The following is a 12,784-nucleotide window of genomic DNA, read 5'->3' on the forward strand; positions in this document are numbered from 1 at the left end:
CTTCTCCCCCTTTCTCCCTTCCTCCCTCATCAAAAAGAAAATAGTTGGCCCTCAGGAGTAGCGGAACTGTATAGGCACTGAGCCCCAGCAACAACTCTGGTGGCCAGTCAATAAAGATACATTGTCACTTTTAGGGAAAGGTGACAAGTCACAGAGATACTAGTCTTCAGGGGGTATTGAACTTTGCATTAGATGATCAGATGCATGTTGAAAATGGTACTTCACTGGGGCCAGGTGGTGGTGCACCTGGATAAGTGCACACATTACAGTGCACAAGGACCTAGGTTCAAGCCCCCAGCCCCTACCTGCAGGGGAAAAGCTTCACAAATGGTGAAGCGGGATTGCAGATGTCTCTCTGTCTCTCTTCCTCTCTATCTCCCCCTTCCCTCTCAATTTCTGGCTGTCTCTATCCAATAAATAAAGATAATTAAAAAATGTTAAGATGGAAAAGGGAGATAGTGAAAGAGAGCTACCTGCAGCACAGCTTCACACTCACAAAACTTCCCCAGGTCCCTGTGTGTTGGTCATTGCGCCAGGTCCCCTGCATTGCTTGATGCTGTGGTCTATTTTCATAATCGTTGTTTTGCCTGAGACCCGCCCTGCCTGCAGGGTATTGGTTTAATCCCACTGGTTAGAACCTTCGCAACAGCTGCTATGGAAGCTTGCTACCTTCATGCTCTTCTCTTTTCTCCACCCCCTCTCCCAGCCATTTCCTTGCCGAACTGCCACTTCCCTTTCAAAAGATATAAATGAGTTTTCTCTGATCAATAAAGAAGTTGCATTGCGTTCCCACTCAGCCATGAGTTTCTGGTTCCTCTCCCCTGTTGCTGAGTAAGCAGCAGCCCAGGTTGGGTTCTCTCCCCCGACGTAACGATACCTGTGCCTAGTGCCATATGTTCTCAACAAAGAGCTCCACCACCAGGCCCCTCAAAACTCTTCCTAAATGAAACAAAATGGCTTCCTGTGAGATCACGGCACACCTTCTCCTACTTTGTCCAAACAACTCCATGAAATGCCAAGAGCTTAAAATGCATAATGTTCTGTGCTAACGGAAATTTCTTAATGCGCTGAATATTTTGGCATAGATATTTTGGCCTCATAAGATCTCATCTTAGACTTGGCCAGGAATGTAATATTAGAGAGCTTTAAGAAAAAAAAAAGTCTTAAGAAAAGCAGATGTTGAATGCCATCACCCCTCATCCTTGGGTAAAAGGCTGGCAAGCAGTTTTTGTTGTTTTTTATAAGCATCGTTTTGGAAGGTTTGTCTTCTTGATGTGAGTCCAAATAATTTTAAGTGGTTTTAGTACTTTATACTTCTGCTGGCAATATCTTGGGCATGTTTTGTGTTGAACCTTGGTTCTTTTAAATCTGACAGCAGTGGTTAAAGGGGTCTGCAAGTAAGATAGAATTTAGGGAATTATAACTTGCCATTGCCAAGAGTTTGATCTGGCTCTTAAACCGAATGATATAGGTCTTTGTCAGACCTCATTTTCAAAGCAAAAAATTACCAACATCAAAGAATAAATGTATACTATTTTCCTGTTTAAGATAGTAAATGTTTTTATTTTATTTATTTATTCATTATTTTTTTAAAATTTCTTCATTGGGGAATTAATGTTTTACATTCGACATAAATACAGTAGTTTGTACATGCATCACATTCCCCAGTTTCCCATAGAACAAGACAGCCCCCACTAGGTCCTCTGTCATCCTTCTTGGATCTGTATTCTCCCCATCCACCCACCCCAAGAGTCTTTTACTTTGGTACAATATGACAGTAAATGTTTCTTTGTTTGTCTTTTATTTTATTTATTTATTTATTTATTTATTTATTTATTTATTTATTTATTTTACCAGAGCACTGCTCAGCTCTGTCTTATGGTGTAGGGGATTGAACCTGGGACTTTGGAGCCTCAGGCATGAGAGAATCTTTGTGTAACCATTATGCTATCTACCCCTGACCCATAGTAAATGTTTTAAACAATAAAGTTCTTCACAGGGTTGGGCGGTAGCACAATGGGTTAAGTGCATACGGTGCAAAGAGCAGATCGTGGTTCGAGCCCCCGACTCCCCACATACAGGGGAGTCGCTTCGCAAGCAGTGAAGCAGGTCTGCAGGTGTCTATCTTTCTCTCCTCTCTGTCTCCCCTCCTCTCTTGATTTCTCTCTGTCCTATCTAACAACAATAGCTGTGACAACAATAACAACTACAACAAGGGCAACAAAATGGGGAAAATGGCCTCCAGCAGCAGTGGATTCGTGGTACAGGCAGCGAGCCCCAGCGATAACCCTGGAGACAAAAGATGATTAAAAATAAAAAATGGAATCTCACAATACAAGCTGTCCTTTTAACTTCTTTCACTTAGTCAAACAATTACCAACATCAAAGAATAAATTTATACTATTTTCCTGTTTAGATAGTAAATGTTTTTATTTTATTATTTTTTTTCTTTTCTTTTTTAAAATTTCTTTACTGGGGAATTAATGTTTTACATTTGACAGTAAATGACAACAGTAACAATAACAACTGCAACAAGGGCAACAAAATGGGGAAAATGGCCTCATGAGCAGTGGATTCCCCCAGAAATAACCCTGGAGGCAAAAAAAAAAAGTTCTTCACTTACCTAATGGAATGTAAAATTATTTGTAAATGATATTAATTTAATTGGATTTGTATGAACTATGTGTGTTAATTAGGGATAATCAACTTTTCAACATATATATATATACATATATATATATATACACATTTAAATTATTTATTTATTTATTTAATGAGAGAGATACAAAAGAAAAAGAAAGAGAAAGACCAAAGCACTGCTCAGCCTCGGTGATGCTGAGAATTGAACCTGGGACCTCAGAGCCTCAGGCATGAAAGTCTTTTGCATAACCATTATGTTATCTCTCCAACCTTCAGTATTTCTTTGATATAGAATCTCGAACTGTAGAAGTGAGGTTAGCAAAAATGATTGGGTTTTGGTTGCAAGGGTGATCCAATAAGCTTCTTTTTTTTTTTTTTTTGCCTCCAGGATTATCATTGGGGCTCTGTGCCTGTACCACCAATCCACTGCTCTTGGAGGCTATTCTTTTTTCGCTTTTTTGCCCTTGTTTTTTTATTATTGTGGTTATTATTGTTATTGCTGTCATTGTTGTTGGAGAGGACAGTGAGAAATGGAGAAAGGAGGGGAAGACAGAGAGGGGGAGAGAAAGAGAGATACCTGCAGACCTGCTTTACCGCTTGTGAAGCGACCCCACTGCAGGTGGGAAGCCAGGGGCTCAAACCAGGATCCTTACTCCAGTCCTTGCATTTTGTGCCGTGTGTGCTTAACCCGCTGTGCTACTGCCCGACACCCCCACCCCCACACACACCCAGTGAGCTTTGGTAGAGAAATATTTGTGCTTTGGTGGGAGTGAGTATAGAGCAATACACTTTGAGGTGGTGAGGAATTATATTTCTAAACATTTATAGGCTTGTAAACCCAGGTTATCTCAGAAAGAAATAAAAGTATTACTGAAAAAAGTAACTTTTTGGAGCCTTTCATTCATGAAGTAAATTAGTCTTGGTCATGAGTTAGTGAATAAAAACATTTACAGCTTAACGCAGATGTGATAAAAATCTTATCCTATAGTTTTGTCAATATTTCCATTTTATAAATAACAAAATAAAAATTAAAAATGTTATGTAATAGGATTTTATATAAATGTATTTTTAAATGATTTTCTTTCATTCCTTGCCTCTGTCATTTTTTTTTACTTTGCTTTGTAATCTTTCTTCCCCAAGCTCAGAAACCATATGACAATTTCATAGTTGATTTTCATGTGTCTATAAACTGTTTTCCAGTAATCAAAGCATTGGATTCTCTAGCATGAGTTCAGTCCCCGGCGGCACATGTACCAGAACGATGTCTCATTCTCTCTCTCCTTCTAGCTTCATGAATAAATAAATAAAACTCTTTTTTAAAAGTTTAAAAAAGAAAAATAAAAACAGAGAGAGAGAAAAAGAACCAGACTTCACTCTGTTACATGTGCTGCCAGGAATTGAACTTAGGGCCTCATGCTTGAGAGTCCAATGCTTTATCCATTGCGCCACCTCCTAGACCCCCCAGTAATGCTTTTATTCCTGTGTCTTTTCCTACCATTTCTTCTTGCTAGCGATTCCGCAGGAGATTTGTGTTATGCCAGGAGCAGGTCTTGCCATCTGTCGCTTTAAGGGGGGTTGTTTCAACCTGCTGGTTTTGGTCATGTTGACTTAGACTGAATGCTGCCAGACACTGGTTGGGCTGAGCTGTCATGGTGCTTTGCTTCAGCCTTTCAAACTCGGTCCCCTTGGAGAAATCACATGACCTTTCCAACTCTGTTTTCCTGTTCTAAGACAAGTGCCACAGCCACAGACACCTCCTCCATTGCTGCAAAGTGAACAGGGGTGTCCCTGAGAGTTCCGGACACATTGCTTCTGGCAATCTGTCAGCCCTCAAGCATTGTTTTCACCACTGTGTCTGAAGTTCACCACTGAAGCTGCATCATTACTGCTATCACCTGGGATGCCCCGAATTGCTGTTTAATTCAACTGGCCTCTGCTGCAACAAACTTCAGCTCCTTTCGCAGAGGAGGATGAGTGTCGGTCAATAGAGGAGGTGCGAAGCTTATGCTATTTCAAAGTGGCTCTGCCCTAAAGTTGGTGTTTCTGACTATTGCATTGTAGCACATGGACTTTGGAGCTTCTGATAATCTGCCATGAACATGCTTTCCAAGGGGCACAATCCTAAGAGATTTGTTCTCAGGGACTGAAGAGAAAGCTGTCTGCTAGGGAGTCGGGCGGTAGCGCAGCGGGTTAAGTGCAGGTGGTGCCAAACACAAAGACCAGTGTAAAGATCCCGGTTCGAGCTTCCAGCTCCCCACCTGCAGGGGAGTCGCTTCACAAGTGGTGAAGCAGGTCTGCAGGTGTCTGTCTTTCTCTCCCCCTCTTTGTCTTCCCCTCCTCTCTCCATTTATCTCTGTCCTCTCCAACAACGACATCAATAACAACAACAATAATAACTACAACAATAAAACTACCAGGACAAGAAAAGGAAATAAATAAATAAATATGAAAAAGTTTAAAAAAGAAAGAAAAGAGAAAAGAAAGAAATCTGTCTGCTCAAACACACAAATAGCATTCCAGAGACTCCAGAGGCCACTGGTTCAATCTCTATCACCATCTTATGTTGGTCTTTCCCTCTCCCAACACTAGTTCCTTGTAGTAAGTAAGTAAGTAAGTAAGTAAGTAAGTAAGTAAGAAGTAAATGTATAAGTACCATGTGGTAACTGATTGTGTCACTGGAGCTCCGTAAGTAAATGAATGGATTTCTTTTTAATTTTTTATTATCTTTATTTATGGGATAGAGACATCCAGATATCAAGAGGGTGGGGGAGATAGAGAGGGAGAGACAGAGAGACAGACAGACACCTGCAGCACCGCTTTACCACTCACAAAGACTTCCCTTTGCAGGAGGCCAGTAGGGGCCAGGGGCTTGAACCCAAGTCCTTGCGCATTGTAACATGTGCACTCAACCAGGTGCACCACCACCTGGCCCCATGAATGAATCTTTTTTACTGAAGTTGGTGGTGCTCAGTTGCCAAGGAGAACAATTTGACCCTTCTCTATCCCCACAAACCACTATAGTCCTGCTCCTGCTTTGCTGATTTGATTACATGCAAATCACATTGTTTAAGTCACTTGCTCATTTTCATGGACCTAACCTCTTGGCTTTGCTATTCCTGGACTAGAAAATCCTATACAAAAGGAGAATAGCCAAGATTCCCAGAACTACCTCAGAAGTGGCAGGATGAATTCTCTTGGCTGCTGCCCTGATGACTAGGATCCCACTGTCTCCTACACATACACACTCTCTCTCTTTTTTCAAAAAATGTATTTATTAATGATGAAAAGAGAGGAGGAGAGATCGCCATCATTTTCCCCAATGTGTTTGTGATTAATAGTGGGTTATAAGACTAGGAGACTATAGGGTGAAGTTACATACCACACCCATCACCAAAGTTCTCTGCTCTCCACCCACTATCCCAACTCTAGCCAACATAATTCTCACAAAGTCTTAGAGATAGTTTATTTACTTCAGTTTTTTTTTCTGCAAGTTCAGTCCCCAGTTCTCTAGATTCCACCTATGAGTGAAACTCTCCCATAATTGTCTCTCATCTCTTTACTTAGTTCACTAAACACGATCACCTCCAGTTCCATTCATTTTTCCCCCCATAAGATACAATTAACTTTTTTTGATTTCAGAGCAGTATTCCACAGAGTATATATCCCACAACTTCTTTATCTAGTCATCTGTTGATGGACATTCAAGTTGCTTCCACTCTTGGGCTGCTATGAATAATGCAGCTGTGAACATAAGGGCATAAAATGTCCCTTCAAACTAGTGTTTGCATGTTCTTTGGGTAAATGCCTGAATGGGTGCTAAGGTACTTCCATTTTTTAAAAAAAAAATTTCTTTATTGGAGAATTAATGTTTTACATTTGACAGTAAATACAATAGTTTGTACATGCATAACATTTCTCAGTTTTCCATATAATAATACAACCCCTGCTAGGTCCTCTGTCATCCTTTTTGGACCTGTATTCTCCGCCCCCCACACCACCACCCACCCCAGAGTCTTTTACTTTGGTGCGATACGCCAATTCCAACTCTTCAACAAATGGTGTTGGGAAAAATGGGTTGAAACATGCAGAAGAATGAAACGGTACTTCCATTTTTTTTTATTTGTTTAAGGACCGTCCACACAGGCTTGCAAAGGGGCCGCCCCAGTTTGCTTTCCCACTAGCAGTTGAGCAGAGTCCCTTTTTATTCACCACCTCACCAACCCCTGTTTTGTGGATGCAGGTCATTCTCACAGGTGTGAGGTGCACTCTCAGTGTGTGTGGTATTAATGTGCATTTGTCTAATGATAAGTGAAGTGGAGCATTTCTTCATATATCTGTGGACCACATGTATGTCTTCTTTAAAAAAGTGTCTATTTCAGTTCTCTGACCTACTTGTTATGGGTTGTTTTCTCTTTTATTGAGCTGTACAAGTTTCTCATTTCCTTTTAAATGTGTTAAATATATCTTTAACAAAACTATTATTTTCTAACCTGACTTTCTTTTTAAAATATTTATTTATTTATTTCCTTTTTGTTGACCTTGGTTTTTTTATTGTTGTTGTTATTGATGTTGTTGTTGGATAGGACAGAGAGAAATGGAGAGAGGAGGGGATGACAGAGAGGGAGAGAGAAAGATAGACACCTGCAGACCTGCTTCACTGCCTGTGAAGTGACCCCCCCTGGAAGTGGGGAACAGGGACTCGAGCTGGGATTATTCCGCCAGTTCTTGCACTTTGCGCCACGTGCGCTTAATCCACTGCGCTACCGCCTGACTCCCATTTACAATATTTTTCAGGACTATATTTCTTTCCATTATTTATCACAATTTATTTTTGTCGATGAGTAAAGGTAATTTTTATTTTTGTTTTCCATACTTTTTTATTAATGATTTAATACTTATTTACAAAATTAGTAGATAACAGGGATAGAATTCCATACTGTTCCTGCCACCAGAGTTCTGTGTCCCCATTCCCTCTGCTGGAAATCGTACTAGTTCTCCTGAGGACACAGTTAGGGATTGATTATTATTTCTATAACTATCTATGTTTATACATTTGCCCATCTTTTTCCGGTGGCCTTTCTTCTGTCTTCCTTTCTAAGCCACATCTACACTTATTACTACTTCCACGTGTCCTTTTTTCCTCTTCTTTCTCTGGGTCCTGACGGGATTGGATTTTGGAGTCCTCTGGTCACCTTCCCCTATGATTCTCCCCTTCTGGAAGTATGTGTCAGCATTCTTTTTGGGTTGCAGAAGGTGGGACTTCTGGCTTCTGTAATTGCTTTTTTGCTGGACATAGGCATTGGCAAGTCGATTCATACCCCCTAACCTGTTTCTATCTTTCCCTAGTGAGGTAGGCTCTAGAGAGGTGAGGTTTCAGGGCATATTGGTGAGGTCATCTGCCCAGAAAGTTCAAGAAATATATTAATGTTTTATTTATTTACTAAGGTGAAGGAGAGGGGGAGAGAGAGAAAGAACCAGACATCACTCTGGTATATGTGCTGCCAGGGATCAAACTTAGGACCTCATGCTTGAGAGTCAAATGCTTTATCCACTATGCCACCTCCTAGACCTTTTTTTTTTTTTTTTACTCTATGACTAATGTTACCCCTGCCCAGCATCACCAGAGAGTGTGGTGCAGATCACTAGCCTGGGGTATAATTAGACTTCAAAATTCTAGGTATGATTGCTGGTGAATGCATATCACATTTATAACAACGTCATAGAGTAAATACACATTTCAAGCCATCGCTAAATTGGGTACCATCTGTGAAGAATCACATATAATTTCAGGTGCAGCAAGGAAATGTATAACCTAGCAAGGAGATGGAGAATCAGACGTGCGGTGTGGTCCCTTCCCAGGAAACCGCTCTGTCACCACAGTAGCCTCTCTGGGGTGGGCGGGTTATTCTCTGACAAGATCCGGTGGAGTCTGTGCTCTGGTGCACACTGGACTCTATGGCAGAGCATGGCCATCCCGGGGGAACCTGGGGATCACTTCATCTTGGATCTTATTGGACCCTGGTTCTGGGAAGAATTCAATCTTGGTGATGCTACTACCTTTTGAATTTTGTCTTTTTCTTTTTTCCCCTTTTGTTGCCCTTATTATCGTTGTTGTGGTTATTATTATTATTGTTGTTGATGTCGTTGTCGATAGGACAGAGAGAAATGGAGAGAGGAGGGGAAGACAGAGAGGAGGAGAGAAAGATAGACACCTGCAGACCTGCTTCACCACCTGTGAAGTGACTCCCCTGCAGGTGGGGAGCTGGGGGCTCCAACCGGGATCCTTATGCCGATCCTTGTGCTTTGTGCCACGTGCACTTAACCTGCTGCGCTACCGCCCGACCCCTTGAATTTTGTCTTTGAATTGTATCAGGGGCATGACTTTAAAAAAGATTGGTTATTATTAAAGAGAAGCCAGACCACTGTTCCAGATTGTGTGTGTGGTAGAGGTGGGGGAGGGTCTCACACATGAGAGTCCTACCCTCTGAACCACCGTCCGGGGTGCCTGCTGTGACTTCTCAGTCTTCACTGGTCCACTGCAGCTCCTGAAACAAAGAGCTATATTCTATATCATGATCCGCCTGGACCCACGGGGCTTGTGTGCAGGGCAGGAGATTGTCTCAGGGGCACAGATGTCAGCCTCTGTATGATAAACTTTCCTCATCTGCAAAGCAGGAGTGATCTTGACTCCTAGCTTCTTGCTTTATTAAGAAGAGCATCAGAGGGGGTTGGGCAGTAGAGCAGTGGGTTAAGCACACGTGGCGCAAAGTGCAAGGACCAGCACAAGGATCCCGGTTCAAGCCACCGGCTCCCCATGTGCAGGGGAGTCACTTCACAGGCGGTGAAGCAGGTCTGCAGGTGTCTGTCTTTCTCTCTCCCTCTCTGTCTTCCCCTCCTCTCTCCATTTCTCTCTGTCCTATCCAACAACAACAATATCAATAGCAATGATAATAATAACCACAACAACGGTAAAACAACCAGAGTAACGGGAAAAAGTGTTCTTCAGGAGCTGTGGATTCATGGTGCGGGCACCGATCCCCAGCAATAACCCTGGAGGCAGGAAAAAAAAAAGGTATGGGTGGGAAGAGCATCAGAGAAAACTCTAGTTGGGGGAGCACAGAACTTGTGTAATCAATATTGCTCTGGATTGCTTCTGTCTCTGGCTTTCACAGAACCACTGAGCATATGCTCACATTTGCAGAATTGGCCTCAGCAAAGTTGCCTCCCCCCACCCTCACTCCCATGCGGAAACCTCCTCATACTCACAAAGTTATTAATACTGTGAATAGTCTGGTGGCCTGGTGAGGGATCGTGTTCCCCTGATGGCACATTTCTGAAGCGCAGCATGCTCAAGAGTTTTATCTTCCCATTCGACATGCTTTCACAGACGACACAATATGGAACTGGTCAGACTCCTAATTATGACAGTGGTCCAGCGCCAGAATCCAATCATCCAGTTGACAAAGAACATGGTACAGGCAATGGTGACCAGCTGTTCCCCATCTCCAGTGAGCAGAGCGTAAGAGGAAATGGGCTTAAGCTGCGTGAAGGATTTGGGTTATTTATGGCAGAATTTCCTGATGGTGAAGGTTGCTAAACATTAGGACTGGATTAGAGGGAGAGGCTGTTGGATTCCTGTCCGTGGAGATTTTGCAAACATGGTCTTGTTTGGGTGATTGAGGCAGACACTGTCTTCCAGCAGCATCCATTGTCTTGTCTCTGTCCTTTTCAAATATAGTGCTGATAACCTTCTCTGGACGACCAGGGCAGCCATCTTGGTCTGCAGAGAAGAAAGGGGTTCTCCCAGGTAGCTCACTAGCTTTCTAAAGCTTGGTTGGGAGATATTGGCATTTGGATAAGGACACACAAACACTAACTGGCCTAGTGAACTTGCGCTGAAAATCCCACTGGGGTCAGGTGAGTAGACTTGAGAACTTGGGGGAGCTTGGATCAATCACATACCCTCCTCTATAGAGAGCGTCAAGTCTTATCACGTGACCTGTGGTGATGCATGTGGTTGCCAGATTGTAATTCTCAAAAGGACAATAAAATCTGGAGGAGTTGTGAAAATTATGTCAACTCTTTCTTTCTTCCTTTCTTTTCTTTCTTTCTTCCTTTCTTTCTTTCTTTCTTTCTTTCTTTCTCTCTTTCTAATCAAGATGACAAAATTGTAGGAGGGCCAGGGGCACAGTTTCAGACCTCTTCAAAGTGTGTGTGGTCATACCACATCTACCACCCAGCAGACAACATATCTCTACCTTGGCTCCATGGACCCTCTTCAGCTTTTAGCCCTCTCATTCTTTACCTTGGGTAACCTCTGATCTACAGTCAGATGGGAAGGGGCTTTTTTCTCCTTGACTTTATTACTCTCTCAGTGTTTCTTCATATCCCATACACAGTTGAGATCATCATGTATTCTCTTAGCTTATTTCACTTAACCCGATCCCCTCTGGCTCCATTGCTGTTGTCACGGAAAGCAAGACCTTCACTCTCTTTTATAGCCGAGCTATATTCTGTGTGTATGCATATCTTTCTCCACTCGCTCATCATTGAATACCTCGATTTGTTTCCCTGTCTTGACTTTTGTAAATAGTGCTGTAATGACCATGGTTGTACATATATCTTTTCACATTACTTTTTCCTGTGTTCTTCAGATGGGCACCATAGAGTGAAATTATTGAACCCCATGAGAGTGCCAACTAGTTGTTTGAAACCTAGGTACATGTGGACCAACATGAGACCATCTCTGGGGGTCATATTTCAGAGTACAGGAAGCTGTGCCAGGTCAAGTTATCTTTATTTCTAGAAAGAAGAGGAGTATCTCTCTATTCAAACACTGACTTTAAGCATCAAAATTCCAGTGTGTGTGTGTGTGTGTGTGTGTGTGTGTGTGTGTGTCAGAATTCCTTTTTTAAAAGTTCAATTTTGGGGCTGAGGGAGATAGCATAATAGTTAAGCACAAACAAAACAAAACAAAAAAAAACCCTTTCAAGCCCGAGGCACTAAAGGTCCCACGTTCAACCCCTAGCACCACTATAAGCCAGAGCTGATCAGTGCTCTGATTAAAAAAATAATATCTAATTTAATTTAATTTAAAAATTTAAAGTTAAATGCTGGGGCCGGGTGTTAGCACCACCCGTAGAGCATGCACATTACCGTGCACAAAGACCCTGGTTCAAGTCCTCAGTCTCCATTTGCATCGCAAGTGTTGGAGCTGTGCTGCAAACATATCTGCTTCTCTCTCTCTGTCTCACACCTTCTATCAAAAAGAAAAAAAGGAAAAATGGCCGCTAGTGGCAGTGGAGTCATCATGCAGGCACCAAATCCCAGCATAAGCCTGGTGGGGAAAAGAAAATAAAGTCTCTGTGTCCCTGAGTTGAACCATAGGGCACTGTCATGTTGTAAATAATTTTTTTAAAAAAATCAAATATTGTCCATTTTTTATACTTCAATCTAAGGATGGTCACTCATTCAATTTTTTTGAAAAAGAAGAATGTGGAGCCTAAGCCACGCTCTCCTCTGTGGCGCTGCTTCCTCTGAGACTGGAGGGCACTCAGGGCACTCAGGGCTCCAGAGCTCCGCCATGTTACTTCCCAGCAGGCAGCGCCTGGCAGGCGGTGATGACACCAGCAGCGACCTGGAGGAGCAGCCACACCTCATCTTCCCCAGACTGCGCAGGCAGATGCCCCTCCCAGGACTAGTGGCCTGGGTGTCTCTGAAACTCTCCACAGCAGCAGTATAGACATGTGTGGAAACTTGCTAACGAAATCATCCTTCTTTTCCCTGTCCACCTTCCACTTCATGGCAGGCTGCCATTTTCAACAGACGTCCTTGGTTTGAAATCAGCTTGGCGTAGCTGAGGACAAAAGGACTGTCGTCCATGAGCAGGGGGACAGGCTCCCATTCCAAAGCAAGAGGAGCTCAGTTTCAGCCAGGTTGCATAATGACTCTGGTGGGAATCAGATCACTTAGTAATGATGATGTCACTTCCTAAACAGAAGGTGCATTGTGGGAGATGTGGCTGGTAGGCGTCTTCAGTGGCACCAAGAGAAGATATTTTGTGTCTGATATCACGTCTCCCCTGCCAGTCCCCATCTGACTCCTGGGCAAGGGGCATGCCAAATATCAGTCATATTAGAAGATA

General features: G+C 42.6%; 1 protein-coding gene across 5 annotated transcripts in view; it reads left to right on the forward strand.

The window, feature by feature from the left end:
* The window catches only part of SGPP2 (sphingosine-1-phosphate phosphatase 2), a 121,472-nt gene that overhangs the window by 10,781 nt on the left and 97,907 nt on the right, over positions 1-12,784 (forward strand). The window contains exon 1 of one of the 5 annotated variants that reach the window (XM_060193664.1): positions 10,384-10,557. The exons of the other annotated variants lie outside the window; for them this stretch is intronic. The gene's annotated coding sequence lies outside the window, so the exon portion shown is untranslated. Of the gene's footprint in view, positions 1-10,383; positions 10,558-12,784 lie in introns of those variants that run through there. 5 annotated transcript variants of the gene reach the window in all.

Source organism: Erinaceus europaeus, chromosome 7 (assembly GCF_950295315.1).
Source record: "Erinaceus europaeus chromosome 7, mEriEur2.1, whole genome shotgun sequence".
NCBI lineage: Eukaryota > Metazoa > Chordata > Mammalia > Eulipotyphla > Erinaceidae > Erinaceus > Erinaceus europaeus.